At 40.7% G+C, this 6,757-nt stretch overlaps 1 long non-coding RNA gene across 1 annotated transcript; it reads right to left on the bottom strand.

Moving 5' to 3' along the window:
• Window positions 1–3,091: 3,091 nt before the first annotated feature.
• Window positions 3,092–3,651, bottom strand: LOC135051297 (uncharacterized). Its single transcript, XR_010242169.1, has 3 exons — window positions 3,588–3,651; window positions 3,440–3,496; window positions 3,092–3,192 (listed from the first exon to the last, which is right to left on the bottom strand). It is a non-coding gene; the product is annotated as an uncharacterized LOC135051297 (long non-coding RNA).
• Between the last annotated feature and the right edge of the window lie 3,106 nt (window positions 3,652–6,757).

Raw genomic sequence — 6,757 nt, 5'->3', positions numbered from 1 at the left:
CACTGAGCTAGATTGGTTGGTTCTGGAGTAATGAAGTGAGATGGTCACAGGAGATTCTTTTACAATGGGCTCTACCACCAGAATATGTGAACAGATTAGTTACTAGGTTGGGGAACTGGTATGCTACCCTGCAATGTGACAAAAAAATATACCTAGCATATAGATAATGCTCGTAATAGGTAATGTCACAGATACACAGTCAGTGGTGCAACATGTGATCATAGCCCCTCCCACTTATGCAATTAGGCCTCACCCCTCATGTCAATTTGCCATGATTTACAGATCTGTGAGGGGAAGGGGGGGGGGGGGCAGAGAAAAGATTCAGCCAAGCAGTGGCTGGAGAGTCTTAAGCAACTTGTCTGTCTCCCATTTGCTAACGGCTGAGCTCCAGTGGTCAGAGCATGTGGAGCGACTGCTCACCCTAATTAAAAATCGGTACCTACAGAATGTGGTTTCAGGCCAGCAAAGCACACTGCACTCACTGTCGACTGTGCTGATAGTAGTGAGATAACTAAAGACTGAGAGCGCAATATCGTAACAAAACTGGTATACAGATTTAATTAAACATAATTTATGCACACATATAAATACAGTAATTAAAAATGCAATTCAAAGACAAAAAATGAATTAAAAGTAAAAAAAAAAAACATATCATGTGAATGGGATGTATGTGATTTTATATCAGGGATTGCTGTGCAAAAGAAAGGTTCAGAAAAAACACCTGTTGCTATATTATAAAGAATATTTGAAACAAGTTTTTTTGCTATAATAATGTCTTCCAAAATACAAACAAGTGCTCAGTGATTGTAAGCCTTTGGATGGATCCATAGAGGTCCACTTCCCTACTAAGGGTTAAAAGCTGTCTCGGTTAACCATTGCAAAAACACCTCAACTGTGAGTACTTACATGGACTGTTTCTTTTTTCTAGCAAGCTTGCAAATTCAGACATTAGGCTGCCTTGAGTGGTGCCAACTGTAATTGTTTGGAGATACAGTACATTGTTTAAAATATTCTTTACAGGCAACTTCTTCCTGTGCACTGCCTAGCCGTAGACTGTTCTCTGAGTGTCTTGGCCATCAGCATCATCACAGGGGGCAGTCCCAACTCCCAGAAGATCTTTGCAGTTGAAGAACACTAGATTTGTAGTCCATGAAACAGTGAAACACTGCAATGGGAAAGGAGACTCAGGAGGACAGACCACTCCTGGAGAATGAAAAGTCAGTGTCAGTCTGTAACAGGGGGGGCCAACCACTGAGAGATAGAGTTCAAAAAATATTTTTAGATACGTCAAAGAGCCAACATCATGTGCGCGATGAAGGCACGTTTGCAAAAATGAGGTTTGGCCCACTAGGCCACCCCTGGTATAAAATACATTGAAAAAGTCAGATCAAAAATAAAATACATTGAAAGGGCCAGATCCACATAAAACACATTTTAAAAGCCACCTCCGCAAAAAATAATTGAAAAAGCTGCTTACACATAAAATACATTGAAAAATACAGATTCACATAATACACTTCAGCTCCCCCATGTGTCGTTCCAACCTCTCATACAGTATGTCATTCCTGCAGCTCTTCATGTGTCATTCCTGCCCACACATGCCACTGCAGCAACTAATTAAAAGTATAACACTTTACTTCTATACTTAAAAATACAAATACTGATATTTACTAAGATTCGTTTACAGATGCGTAGTATAAAATAATTAAAATGTCACATGCCTCAGTCTTTGCCAACAAGAGGATTCCAAATAGAATACATAATTCACGTTGTGGCGCCTTACGGATTAGTGTTTTACTGTATACTGTATATTGGCCTTCCAGTCTTCCCCGCTCTCACTCCAGATGCCAGGAATCTCTGGTAATTGATGTTAGTTCTATTAGGGGCTGCAATGTCCCCACTGGCCGGTGTCCACTGTCCAATGTCCCACTGTCCAGTGTCCAATATTCCAGTGGGTCTGGACAGACTCACCAGCGTGGTGACCTGTGATTGTCCCATGGGACTTTTGGTTTCCAAGAATGGCAAGAGCATCCGGATTAGTGCTAATAGATGGCCATGGATGTCCATGGATGGAGAGAGGAGAGCTTGTCCTGGATGCCTCCTCTAAACAACTGTGCACATGTCAGTTGAACCTGTCAGAGTTGGGAGCCATATCTGAATAAAGAAAGAGCCGCGGGTTGGCCACTCATAGACTCTATGAGGTAGGTAAGTGACTGTCTATGAGGTAAGTAGATATTCTGCCCTGGTGCCTGATGGCAGTTTGAACCATATCAACATTCTGATGGTTGCTGTTGACCATTTGATCATATTCAATATATATATCATTTAGACATAGTAATCAAAAGGGCGCTATGACAGGACCTTCTGGTATCTTTAATAATATGTTTGAAAGTTGATCTATCACAGGATTGCATACCCAATAAAATAACAATATATTTGAATTATTTATACATTTACATATCTGACAATAAAATACACAGTACACAGTGCTGGAGTTGTTGGAGGTCAAGTGTCACTTTTTTCTGTCAAGATGGAATCAACCCTTCTCAGTACTATCCTAATTGGAACTTGAACCCTTTAAAATTTAAACATAGTGGTGAACACCTATCACAAATGCCCAAATGCAGATTTAATCAAGGGATGAACTTAAGACTAAAAACAGAGTATAATTTAAAACTGGCTGTAAAAAAAAGGATATAAAAATGGTAACTTGTTGGTATTTTTTTCACTATCATCAAATTATTTTAATTTATTTATCTGAGAGACATGTAATGCCATTACATACCAAGATAAATATAGATGGGTGTTACCATAGAATATGGTTGTTATACAACCACTTCCACCATTTACATGTAGATCAATTAGTTTGAAATAATAAACAATTATATATACTGTATATGTTGACTATTGGTCTCCTTATTTTCTGTCAATCAGTCCTCTACCTACAGCATATTTTCTGGTTATATACATACCATTTGACAGTGATGTGTGTATCAACTATATATATATATATATATATATATATATATACCGCAACTACCACCGAAGTGGAAGGTGCACTCTTGCTGAAATCAGTCTACGAATCCAATGGTTGAATCAACTCAGTTTAATCAGGTTCAAAAAATGATGCAGTCAATCATCGACGTTTCGGTCCATATGTGGACCTTTATCAAGATAGGCACTTCACAACATCTAGACAATAGATATTAAAAACAATTAAAATCAATGAAATATGAAAAACAAACCAAATCACCCACACCACCACCACCAGTGCCTCCCAGGCCCTAATGACAGTCAAAAAATTGGCTAGAGGATATAACTGGACAAATTTAGACGTGCTTAACATGCATCAAGTGCCCATACTTCAGTAATCCAGGAAAACCTCCACCTACACCTCATGCCTCAATGAGGTACACATGTATCTAACTAGTGAGATTACCTGGGCAAAACACCAATGCCAGTATAACCTGATGTAAGGTTCCTTTTTATAGGGGACCTACAGTAATTAGAATGAGACATGTAACATGTCAAGCAACCAACCGAAAACAGCTAAAGATAAAGAACAAGCAGCTTAATATAAATCATACCTGGTGCATAGTAAGACAACATTTAGCAGCTATTATTCAATCAGCTAGGGTCAGCAAGTCTTCTATAATCAAAAAAGAAGAAAGTACTTACAGACTATTCAGAAAACAAACACCACAGGTAGCAGCAGAGGTAGCATACTTACAGCTCAGGTACCATGAGCCTACTGATAGCTGCATGCTGCATGGGACCAAATCAGGGCTATTTAAGGCACTCAGACAGGAAGTGCCTAATAAAGCTACAATAGACGATACACACTTACTCTAAGGGAAACCAACAAACCTGGTCAATAACCCTGCTTGCTAGAGTGAAAAAGGTCTAAAATAAATGACCGAAACGCGTTGTTACACTGGATTGAACACTGGACCTGGGAACGGTGAACACCTGGCAAAGGACCAAGAAGCTGATTTTTGCCCTGTGCGGTGGTGCCGGGCTACATCAGCGCCGGACCAGCATTGCTTCCTTAAGCTAGCCCACCGCAGGGCCACCAAAGGGTGAGAGACTTACCATCTGCTTACTGCACCAGCACTTTAACCTAGTCACTGTCTCCCAGCTCCAGTTGCACATATATGTACTGTATCGTGTCCATTAAGTTTGCATTTTTTAATTTTTTAAACTTCATTCTATGTTGTGTATGTATGTTCAATAAAATGTACTGTACTTCATACATCAACTAGATCTCATTTATACATTCCCTTAGTAATATAAGGGTACATCTTACGGACTCAGCGCCAATACTACTGCACATTTTTTGTATTCATTAATATAAATCATACCTGGTGCATAATAAGACAACATTTAGCAGCTATTATTCAATCAGCTAGGGTCAGCAAGTCTTCTATAATCAAAAAAGAAGAAAGTACTTACAGACTATTCAGAAAACAAACACCACAGGTAGCAGCAGAGGTAGCATACTTACAGCTCAGGTACCATGAGCCTACTGATAGCTGCATGCTGCATGGGACCAAATCAGGGCTATTTAAGGCACTCAGACAGGAAGTGCCTAATAAAGCTACAATAGACGATACACACTTACTCTAAGGGAAACCAACAAACCTGGTCAATAACCCTGCTTGCTAGAGTGGGTAATATAGTGGCCAGATCAATTGCGGGACACAGAAAACACCATAAGTGTAACAAACACTTTCAATTACATAAGAACTAGATGCGCGCCGGGAACGTGACTTCCGCGTTCCAACAACCGGAAGTTGGTGCGTTCCACTAACTGGAAGTGACGCTGACCGGCGTTGCCCAACGGGGAAACCGCGGTCAGTGCACAAACCTTTAAACCGGGGCAAAGACAAGTAGCGCAATCAGGCAGCTGTTCGACACTCAAATAAACGGAAACCTGTGGTATCCTAATTGTAACCAAACTCTCACTCATTACAGGGTCCCGCCCCACCGGAAATGACATCAGGGCTCAGCAGGCTCTCATGGGTCAGTCAGATTGTCAATCACAATAGACGTGTCAGTTTGTAAACATTGGTTCTATATGGGTGAATCAGATGTGGGCGGATGGGATTCTAAAGGGGGAAAGCGACCAATAATCTCACCAACCTCATATCAAAGATAACTGAATCCATCTAACCAACAAATAATACATATAATAAGAAAAATGTACAATAGACAAAATTTCAAATCTGGTTAAACATAAAAAAGTCGGTAGTGGTCTGGTGAGATGATAGGTCAAATCACCCCCTCATGATCTGTCAAGGACCTGGGATGGCTACGGGAATGAAGGACAACAAACATGCAAAATAAATAATAAATAACATAAAACACTTATTTGTACATAACAAATATATAAGAACATCAAACGGAATTCACAGTGTATGTGGACATCCTAAATAGCACATGATTACATATTCAGGCTAATGTACCATACACATAATTAGAACAAAAAAGTTAACAAAACTGGACAATGATAGGTAACACCTACAAAAAGATGTTGAGTGGATTGGCCTCATTAAGGCCTCTCGGGGCTACCGTATTGAGTTTATGAATCCAAAAACTCTCCCTGTGCTTTAGGGTTAGTGTTCGATCCCCGCCACATTGGGGGGAGGGGCCCAATCAATAAGTTGACATTTGAGGGTTGCTACTTGGTGTCTAGCAGACACAAAGTGTCGTGCCACTGGTTTATCAGAGGTGCCTGAAAGCAGGGCCGTGTGGATAGACGAACGGTGGTTGGCCATTCGATCACGGAAGGGGCGTGTCGTCAGTCCGACGTAACAAAGCCCGCAGGGGCATTTTAGGAGGTAAACGACATAGTCGAGTCGACAATGGAGATGATACTTAATAGAGATCTATTTCCCTGTATGGGGATGATAAAAAACAGGGCCAGTTATCATTGATCTACATGTGGTACATCCCCCACATGAGAAACAGCCCGGTTTGGCCTGCATAAGACGAGTGTTAGACTTGTCTTGTTCAGGGAAAGTCGTCAGCCTCATCAGTAACTGTTTTAAATTAGCACCCCTCCTATAGGCCACCAAGGGTGCTGGGGCCCTAGTAAAGGGCAAATGGTTGTCAGAAGCTAATATGGGCCAATGTCTCCGTAGTGCTTTTCTAGTAACATTTGAAATGCTGTCGAATTGGGTAGAAAAAATCAAACGGTTCTCATTTACCGTATTTTTAACCTGTTGGCCATTAAAGATATTATTTGCTTTCTTTAGACACCTAGTGAGTACCGCTCTGGAATGCCCTCGTTCCACAAAGTGGGTAGTTATTTCAGCACATTGTTGGTCTTTGAGTATAGGGGTGGAATTGATCCTCATAGCTCGGAGATATTGTGATATGGGTAGACCCTCTTTTAGAGCAGGAGGGTGATGACTAGTCGCATGTAAGGTTAAGTTACGATCCGTGGGTTTGCGGAACATGGTGGTCTCAAGAAGATTCCCATTTTTGATAATATTAACATCCAGGAAGTTGATGGTCGTAGCAGACACTGAAAACGTAAATTTTATGGGACTGTCCAGTGAATTAAGTTGACTCACCATGTTGGTGAATTCAAGTTCAGAACCTTCCCAGAGCAAAAAAATGTCATCTATAAATCTTTTAAAAAAAGGTATATGATGCCCATATCTCGGTAACAGATGAGTATTCTCATAATGAGTCACGAAAAGATTAGCGTACGATGGGGCCAAATTAGACCCCATCGCCGTCCTAGCGATTT

This window comes from Pseudophryne corroboree, chromosome 2 (assembly GCF_028390025.1).
Source record: "Pseudophryne corroboree isolate aPseCor3 chromosome 2, aPseCor3.hap2, whole genome shotgun sequence".
Taxonomy (NCBI): Eukaryota; Metazoa; Chordata; class Amphibia; order Anura; family Myobatrachidae; genus Pseudophryne; species Pseudophryne corroboree.
The sequence above is the reverse complement of the archived record's forward strand: the minus strand, read 5'-3'. Positions and strand labels throughout refer to the sequence as shown.